The sequence below is a fragment of the Parus major genome, chromosome 1 (genome assembly GCF_001522545.3).
Source record: "Parus major isolate Abel chromosome 1, Parus_major1.1, whole genome shotgun sequence".
Taxonomy (NCBI): domain Eukaryota; kingdom Metazoa; phylum Chordata; class Aves; order Passeriformes; family Paridae; genus Parus; species Parus major.
In genome coordinates this window covers 3,064,254-3,073,603 of record NC_031768.1, presented here as the reverse complement: position 1 = coordinate 3,073,603, position 9,350 = coordinate 3,064,254, and the positions used below count along the sequence as shown (strand labels likewise).

Here is a 9,350-nt window from a genome sequence, read left to right as displayed (position 1 = left end):
TGCGATGGGGCGGGGGCGGCGAGCGGAGCCGTCGGGGCGATGGGCGAGGGAGCGGCCGGGACAGCGAGCGGCCGGGGACACGGAGCGGGCGGGGCTCGCTGACCCCGAGGGCGGCTCGGGGACCGGCCCGGCTGTCCCCGGGCCGCTGGAGCCCGGCAGCCCCGAGGGCTCGGGGCATCCTCTGCGCGAACTCTTCCCGAGTTTCTTTGAAGTTTGGAAGGGTTAACGCTGTTTGGCTTCGGGCTGGCCGCTGGATTTTCGGGCAGAAGTGATACCGCGTTCTCCCTCGCCATCACTTTTCCCCACCTCTGGACCGTAATAGCAGCGTTGGTGCCTTTGTGATTCTTTCAGCAATTCATCATTCAGTTAACTCATACCTTTTCAAAAGCTGGGCAGCTCTTGCACGTAGGAAAACCTTCAATTACCTGCGGCTGAGGGGAGTCATGGTTGGGCTTGGTGCTTTTCAGAGTGAGGGATATGCGGGGCTCTGTTTTGGTGACCAGATGACTTCTCTGAGGAGTTTGGAGTGCACGTAATTGTATTTACAAAAGCTGGAGTTGCGAGTTCTGGCTAACATAAACTTCCATTCATTGCTGCCTTTGCTAAGAGCCCACGGTGTGGGGAAATGGCTCGTTCTTTAATGAAGTTTTTTATTTGTATTCTAAGCGTTGTTCTGTGAATTAACTCTGTTCTGAAGTAAGAGTTTGGAAATTACATTGTGCCCCATTCTGCCCATGTAATTTTGAGTCCATTAGGAAAACCGGGATAGGTCTATGAGCTGCACATGGAGAAATGTCACATTCCTTTGGTTTAACCCTTTGAGCACTTCCCTGGTTTCACTGAAACAAGTGAAGCAGACAAAGACAACTTCCCACTGGCATATGAAATGTAAACTCTTGTCAGGATACATATATCAGGTATGTGATTTCAGACACACCTGAACTGAGAGAAAAATCAAGGGAGAGAAATAGATTATTTGATAGCTGACCAATCAGAAGTAAACAGGCATAAACAGACCAAGCCATACCTCATACAGGACAAATATATTTTTATGTTGATTGCCTGATTTGTTTCTTAAAGGACATTTATAAAAGCAAATGATGTATGGTATGGTACATTGGAATAGCAACATCAGTACTTATTTTCTCTTTCATATTCCGATGCAGGCAAACAATGGCAAATTCTTTGAAAAAGTTTCCAAGAAAAAAATCTACCAGCTCCGAAAACATTTCAGGGTTTAAAGCTTTGAACAGCATCTGTCCCCACCTCCCACAATTTAGTCCCAAAGTTAAACAAATCATATAGTACTGGATAGAGTTACATGTTACAGGAATTTTATAAATGATCTGTCAGGATAAGTCCTAGGTGTGACTAGTCGGACTTTGTGCTCCTGAGGTGTTACTCCCTTTGGATTGTCATTTCTGTAGCATTTGGTTCTTAGAGATAGATTCTAATGGACATGTATATATTATACATGTTCTCCTTCTGATGGTTTTTAAGCAGTACTGCCTGTGGGGTTCTCTTGCTTTCTTTTAAATGAATTTGAGCTCTTTGTAAGGCACTACAGAAATCTGGGGGTGTGAGTCCATTGAGGACTCACAATGATGGCAACTATGAGCTTAAATCCCAGATTGTTCCAGACTTGGGAGTTGTGTCTCTCATCACAAGGATGCTCGTTTGTTTGTCCTTTTCAGCCTGGAACACCAGTTTGGGTCCTGCTGTTGTCGGTGTTCAAATGACAATTCTACCTAAGAGCCTGCCCTGTGAAAGTGTCTTTGCTACCTGCTCTGCTGTGAGAAGTTTATTTTCTGTGCATGCACAGCGCTGTGTAAACAAACACAAAGCCCTGGGAAGACTGTGGCCGTCCCGTTGGTTTGAACAGCACCCCGTGAACAGAATGCCTGGCTACTGATGAGGCAAATCCTTTCCCACTGCGCTTTCTCCAAACCCCCAGAGCTTTGCTATCGCTGCTGTCCTTCTGCAGAGTGTTTAATTTTGATGGCTTCGCTGTGATCCCTGAACAGAGCAGTTCCTCCTCCCACGAGGATCAAAAAAAAACACGTGAGAAGCCTTTGCGGTGCTGATGGCATCTGGTAGCCCCAAAACCTTACACGTTACATTTCCTTTCCTCTCCTGAGCTTTACTCCACGAGTTACAAGCAGGTAACAACAAAATTATTTTAAAAGGTTGGGTCAAAACAAACCCCTTCTCTTGAATACCCACTGCACTGGGGTTTTGTTCCACTATCAGGAAGCTTGCCATTTTCTTTCAAGTGAATAGTTATTTTTTTATTTTTTATTTTTTTCAGGAAAAGGCAGCCGTAAGGGCAAACTGTACTTCTTTGAATCATGTGAGCAGCTCTGTGGAAATCTGTGTCCCCAACTCGAGGTGGAAGTTGTTGACAGGGGGTAAGGTTGGAAAGGGCCCTTTGGGCCTGATCCATATCAGCTGAGGTCAGTGGGGCAGGCAGCCCTGAGTACCTAAAGCTGCCCGCTGCTTTTCTGTGCAGCTGGGAAGGGATGCCAGGGATTAGTGCACGCTTTGTACGGCACTTTTCCTATACAGTTGATTTTAAACGCTTTAGTTTAGGGAAAAAAAACACAAAAAACCCCCAAAGTTCACACGGGGCAAAGATATTTTCAGCCTGAATTATAATGTTGTTTGTCTTGGGTTGGAAGAATTACCTTTTGTGCGATAACACTGCACTGGTTTTCATTATACCCACAACTGGCCGCTCTCACAGCCGCTGGAATATTTTTTACTTCCCAGGGTGGTTCTGGCCATGCCCTTTTTGACACACAAGTTTCCCAGGAAAATCAAGCATTTTGTCTTTTTGGCTGAAGGTTTGAGTCCAAAAAATTTGTATCAATTTGTCATTTTGGAAGACGGTGGTATCTAATCTAATATATTTCCTTCACAGTGTAGTTAACTAGTGTAGGTAGAAAACTGGCAGTCTAAAATTACTTTGCTAAATTTAAATGTAAGTAAAAAGCAGGCAATAGGAAAAAATTAAAGGGTATATCTAAATATGGAGTTGTGGCCATATCTGTTATATTTAAACTGCATTTTAACCTCTTCTATTTATATTTAGTGGTCTGAGTACAATCTGGAGGGGTTAATTGAATTCAAGGAACAGAAATTTCACAATGAAATCCAAAGAGTTTATTCTGCTGTGGACACGGTACATGTCCTCGTTAATCAGCAATTTATCAAAAGTAAATCGTGTGCACTGAGGTATTTTTTATGTTGTTTGAGAGCAAAAATGAGACTTTATCTAAAATTAGCATGAATGGATTTGCAACACGCCCGCTTTTCCTGCACTGCTGTGGCAGGAGGATCTCCTGCTGCCTTGGCACCTTTCCTTGTGTGGAGTGTGAGATTCCACCACAGCAATTATTTTCCTCAACTTACCCCCGCTCAGAAATGCCCTTTTTTCATTTTAAAAGTGTCCACGGAAAGTGGACTGCCCTTGCACGTTGCTTGCATCAGCTGCATCCCCTCCTTGGCACAGCTTCAATCCAACAAGGAAAAAACCCATTATTCCAGGAAGAAAATACATAGTTATTTTTGTTTGATAATGCATCACATAAATATTAATCATCTGCCCAAAGGAAAAAAACAATAAACACGTGTTTTCATTTTAGCTGGAGATACAACCAGCTTTGATAGGGGATGGTTGAAACCTCAGGGCCTCGAGCTGTAGCCACGCAACTCTGGCTGACCACAGTGGCTTAGGGAGTGGTTGCTGTGCACAGGTGAGGGTTTGGTTTTGCTTTGAGGCCTTCTGTGTTGATTCATTTTAATATTTACAACATGATACGACATCCAGGTAAATTACAACACCCTTATTCAAGGGCCTTGGCAGTGGTGTCGCTTCACAAAGATGCCGTGCTCCTGCTTGGGCGCTCAGCAGCATCGCTGGGACATTCCAAAGCTGCTGCCTCTTCCAGGTGCTGCTCCCACCACCAAATGTTGCCTTCAGTTGTGTTTCAGGCCTCCTGAATTTGTCTGTAGCTGTGAACCCCACACTCCTAATTAGCTGCTGATTGGGGAGGGCAAGGCTGGCTGTGATGATGAGCACGGCGGCCGCGCGCGAGGCCGGTTCAGCGAATACCACCTCCAATGTGGTTTCAATCAGCTCTGCTCAGACACCCAAGTCCTGAGCTTCCTCCAGGAGGTCCCTAATGAAACAGCCTTGTTTTCTTTTCACCTCGCAAAGGCACGGCAGCGGGAGGAAAGCCCTGATTGAGGCCGCACCGGCCGCGGCGGGAGAGCAATTTGGGATGCTGGGCTGGACGGGGCAGCGCGAAGGCGTTGGAGCTGCAGGGTCTGGGGATTGGGAATGCTGGCCCTGGCCAACACTCAGCCCCTGCCCCAAGGAGAGCAGAGCAGGTCACAGCCCTGGCTGCGGCTGTGCAGGTGTGAGTGCTCAGGGAAAGGTTTCTCTCCCCTCGTCCCAAATGCGCTGCCTGCTGAGTTAACATCTTTTCCTCCTGCTTTTCACTCTCTGCTACAAGTGCTCGGTAAGGCTTTGTTTTCTTTTTTTCTTTTTTCCTTTTTTTGGCTACTATTATGCTGTTAAAACATGCCTTGATTTATCAGCTGTTCAGGTCGTTTCATTTTTCTGGTTCTAGGAGCGTTGGCGTAGGAGGAGCAGCTTTTGCTGCCCTGTAGATGACTTGCCACAAAATGTTTTGTGGAATCTGATTGATTTCTTCTAATTTTTAAGGCATGAAGGCTTCCCTCTTCCATAATTTTTGCATTAGGTTGATTACTTGTTTTTTAGCTTCTCAAGTATGGATATACATGGTCTATTTGACCTGATTTGACTGAAAAAAAAAATCCTTCAACAAATCACTTAAAATTTAATTCTTAATAATTGTAATGCATGCAGTGTTGTTTAAATCAGTTGTGATTTTAATGCAATTAAATGCACATGTAAAAATCAGGGATTTAGAAAATTGCACAATGTATCTCTGTAAAAGAGATGTAAAAAAAATTGCAATAAAACAATTTTTATGGTTTATATTTTTCTTTGTAAGTAGAAAAAGGTTTTGTACAGAAGGAAGTCTTGTAGTTATGCAGAAGGAAAGGCTTCTTAGCAAAATTCCGTTTTCTAAGGAGGCTTTGTCAGTTCTGAATAAACCCTGCAATAAATTTAAACCTGGTGGTTTAAAATTCTGTTTATAAAACGGACTGCTCTCTATAGAGTTCACAAATTATACACAAAGGATTAACTACTAAAGTAACATAAAGATGTTGCATTGCAACATGCACTGAGACTAAGCTGAAAAATCTGCTTGGAAAAGCAGCTGATCTGCAGGACTTGCAAAGCAGACGTGGGAAAAGTTCTCCATCATTTCTTTAAAGAACTGCTGTTGCTGTTCCACTGATTGTTCTGACTGTAGTTGGCTCTTCAAAGACTTATAGAAGGGTTTTTTTTTAACACAGGCTTGTGCAAAAATTTGCATTAAAAACAGGTTTGGAAAAGGAAAAAAATTGAGGTTTTATTACCACATTAAGAGAAGATAAAGGATTTAATATCAAATCAAGACCTAGCTTAGTCCTGGTCGATATCTTGTGCCATTTCTTAAATTTCATTACATTTGCCCAGAATGTGAAGCTGGGAACTTGGACTGGTGCTCTTCATTCCTCTGCTGCATTTATAAGTTCTCTGGTATTTTTATGTATTTATAGCAAGCAGTCTGTAGCAGTCTCTGTATCTCTTGCAACCAAGACAAGCCAAATCATCTGTCACCAATATGTGTGTCAACATCCTGACACCACCGAGGGCACCTTCCTTTGTAGGCACCTCCAAGGCTTCATTTCAGCAGAGCAATTCATCACCGTCTTGAAAGGAAGAGCTTGAAGAAACCTGAACCTGGCCTCTTCCTTCTTCCATGCAGAGAAGTCAGTTCTAAGTGATGAGACTGAAAAATGGTTTTAGGAGAGTAGGATTCACCTCACCTCGCTGTAGCCATCCAAAAATCAAGGATCTGGCTGGCAGCAGTTGTGTAAATTCCAGCCTGGCCAGAGGACAGGTTAATCTTGCCAGTCTGAGACAGTGATGTTCATTTGGGAAAGGCACTGAAGATGTAGAAGATGGTCCAGCAGCCTGGGGAGGAATTGGGCTTGCAGGACTGGGTGTTTTGGCTTTTACGTGGCTGGTGTGGAGTGCCCTGAATTCTGCATCCAGAGACAAATCCAGGCCTTCCAGCAGCTGATCTTAGGGATACTGAAGGAAAAAATGTAAGTAAAATATAGCAGACAGACCAGATGAATAATGCAGTCTCAGTGGAAATTATTATTATTGCTTATTTTATAATTTTAATTTTAAAGTTTAATTTTAAGTAAGCATAACAGTTTAATTTTTATCATCGAGCTTCCTTTTTGTTTAGAAATAGGAAGATTAGAAATAGCAACAGAAAACCCTTTCATGCTTTTTGCACTGCTCTCTTAACTTCCTTGAAAAACTGAGTAAGACAACATTAGCCATCATTTCTTTCAGCCTCAGAGTAAGATAGGAATGGATTAATGCTGCTGCCTTTCTCTTAGGAGTCTGTTCTGCTCATGAAGGTAATAATAACCATTTAAAGTGATTTGTTTTTTTTTGGCTGGTCCAACTGTATAGACGACAGCCTTGGGTGTATACTTTGATTAAATCTCTCAAAGCACAACTATGGAAAGTTTGTTTTTGACAGGCCCCGAGGTTTTTGCTTGTCAGGGGCAGTTTTTAGCCCCTTGATGACAGTGGTCCTTGCAAGGAGCACAGCTGAGCTGCAGAGCAGCTCTGTGTGGAGCCGGTGGGGAAGGAGGGATGAGCTCCCTGTTTGTTATTTGCTTGTGATTTCAATGACAGTTTACAGGAGACAGAGTTATAACCAAATGTGAGCCCAGGGAACTCGGCCTGTGGTCTGTCTGCAGAGCAGGAATATGGGATGGGGGGGTCAGGATCGGGTTGTTGAAGGATGCAGGAGCCAAGGTGAAGGGAATTTGGGCTGTCCTCTGCTCCTGTCCCTCTGGGCTAACAGCCCCCCGTGGGATGTGGCATTTGTGACACTGGGGTGGGGCACTGCCCCCTCAGCCACCCACAGGGGCACAGCCTGCCCTCCCTTCTGACCCTTGGGCTTATCCTGACGGGTTTTGGTCCAAGATAGGATTTATATAACTCCCTCTTTGCTGTGTTGGTTCTGCAGGACTAGAGAGGAGTGAGAAGTACTAAAAATCTATTTTGGTCACTCAAGTAAGCAGACATGACTCAGAATACTCACTGGGAACAGATCTGCTGGATGAAAAGGTGCCATTTTTACATAGTCACTTTTCTGACTGTGCCCTTTAAACTCTTACCAAAATAGAATCCTTTCTCTGGCACTTCTCTTGGGAGGCAGGAACAGGAGTGAGAGCGAGGACGTTTGCTGCGCTCCAGCCCCTGCTTCAGAACCAGACAAACTGCACACGTTTTGTAAGGTGAATGTAACGTGTGTTTAACACCAGGAAGAGCAGAAAGAAGGCATTTGAAATTCGTGGGGAGGGGATTTGGGCTTGGATAGCTTTATCATTTGTGGAGGAAAAGCGTGATCCCTCGTTCCTGCCTGTTAGGGTGGGATGAATTCTGGCCAGTGCTCTGCGCAGGTTTCTGGCATCCTCGTGTCCCTGCAGGAGCAGGTTCGGATCAGTGGGCTTGTCTGGAGCACAGAGAGGCTCCCTTTGACCACTGCCTCGGGTTCCTCTTGGACTGAGTGGCCTCGGCTAAAAATGAGCCTGAAACCACACTGACGTAATCTGTGTTTATGGACCTGTGAGGAATCAAATCATCGCTGGCAAGCAGAGCCCCAGCCTGCTTGTCCCTCACATGAGGGGCGAGTTCCCCCTGCACTGGTGAGCCCAGGGCCCCTCCTGCTCCTGGGCAGGCTGATGGAGCCCAGTCCAACCCATTCCCCATCCCTGTAAACTCTCATCTGCATTCCATGGAAAGGATTAGCAAGGCAAATCGTTTCACTAAAAGTCACTCTCGGCTAAGTAGGTGATACTGAATTTTTGAACTCTTCTCGTCTCTTTCTCGTTTTTAATGGTTTGCTAGGAAGCTGGAGCCTGGCTGGTGCACGGAAACTCAAAACCAGTGGTGTAAGCACACCACATGTGCTCCTGGGTGTTTGACAGTCCTGTTGTTCTCCTTTGGAGAAGAAAAACAACAAGCCTGTTTTAACGTATTTACCACTTCCAGTTGGTTTTACATGGAAAAAGAACACCAACCCATAAATTCCTCTTCCTCCTCTGTTCCAGAATAACCCATGAAAGAGTTTGAAAACTCTGAGTTTCTATTCAGTGGATGAAATCCTGTCCTTGCTGAAGTGGCTGAATCTTCTCTGATGGTTTTCAAGGGAGCAGAACTCTTCAGCTGAAGTGTTTCTTCCTCATGATTCTGGGGGTGGAAAGTCCTGGAAGTGTTCTCACTGCTGCTTTCCTAAAGCCTTAATTCCCCCCAGTTGCTAGAGCATTTAAAGGCACCGTCTTTTTCTCACAGGAAACAGCCACTGCTTTTTCTCTTGATAAAATTTCCCTCATATGAGTTCAGAGAATTTCCACTTTCTCTGTGTGGGCTCATCTTTCATAGAGGAGGAGACATAGGTCATACGCCTGCAGATCTCACAACTCCCTCCTGCTCCATCTCTGGCCTCCTCCCAGTCCCTTGGCAGGCAGGAGTCAGAGAAGATTTGCTGTCAAGGTCTCCTGTTTTAATTCCTAGCTGGACCTGGTAGCTTCCTCTTCCTGGGGAATCCTATATTTTCTGGTTTAAATTTGAAAGGTGTTTTGGATGTGATGACATTTACAACCAAAGCAGATCACCTCTAATGTTGTCTCCTTCTCTTGAGGCATGACAGGTGATCTCAACAGGCAAGAAAAGGGAGGAAAAGCCCAGCAGGCTTGTGGGACACAGGATTGTCACTAACCCAGCACTGAATGGCCCTGGGGATGGTCCTCCCTTCTCAGCCCCACTTGTGTTGTCTGAAGGGAAACCTTCAACTCCAGTATTTGAGTAGAGCTGGTTTAGAAGTTTTCTGTGCTCCAGAAACACAGAATCATTAAGTTTGGAAACCTTCAAAATCATGGAGTCCCATCTGTGCCCAATGCCCACCTTGTCCCCAGCCCAGAGCCCTGAGTGCCACGTTCAGGTGACACCTCCAGGGGTGGGCACTGCAAAGCTCCCTGGGCAGCCCCTGCCAAGTCCTGAGCTCCCTTTCCATGGGCAAATTCCTGCTGCTGCCCACCCTGAGCCTCCCCTGGCCCAGCCTGAGGCCTGAGCTCTCCTCCTGTCCCTGTTCCCTGGCAGCAGAGCCCGACCCCCCCGG

General features: G+C 45.3%; 1 protein-coding gene across 3 annotated transcripts in view; it reads left to right on the top strand.

The window, feature by feature from the left end:
• ERG (ETS transcription factor ERG) overlaps positions 1–9,350 on the top strand; it is a 138,369-nt gene that overhangs the window by 941 nt on the left and 128,078 nt on the right. The window lies entirely within an intron of this gene.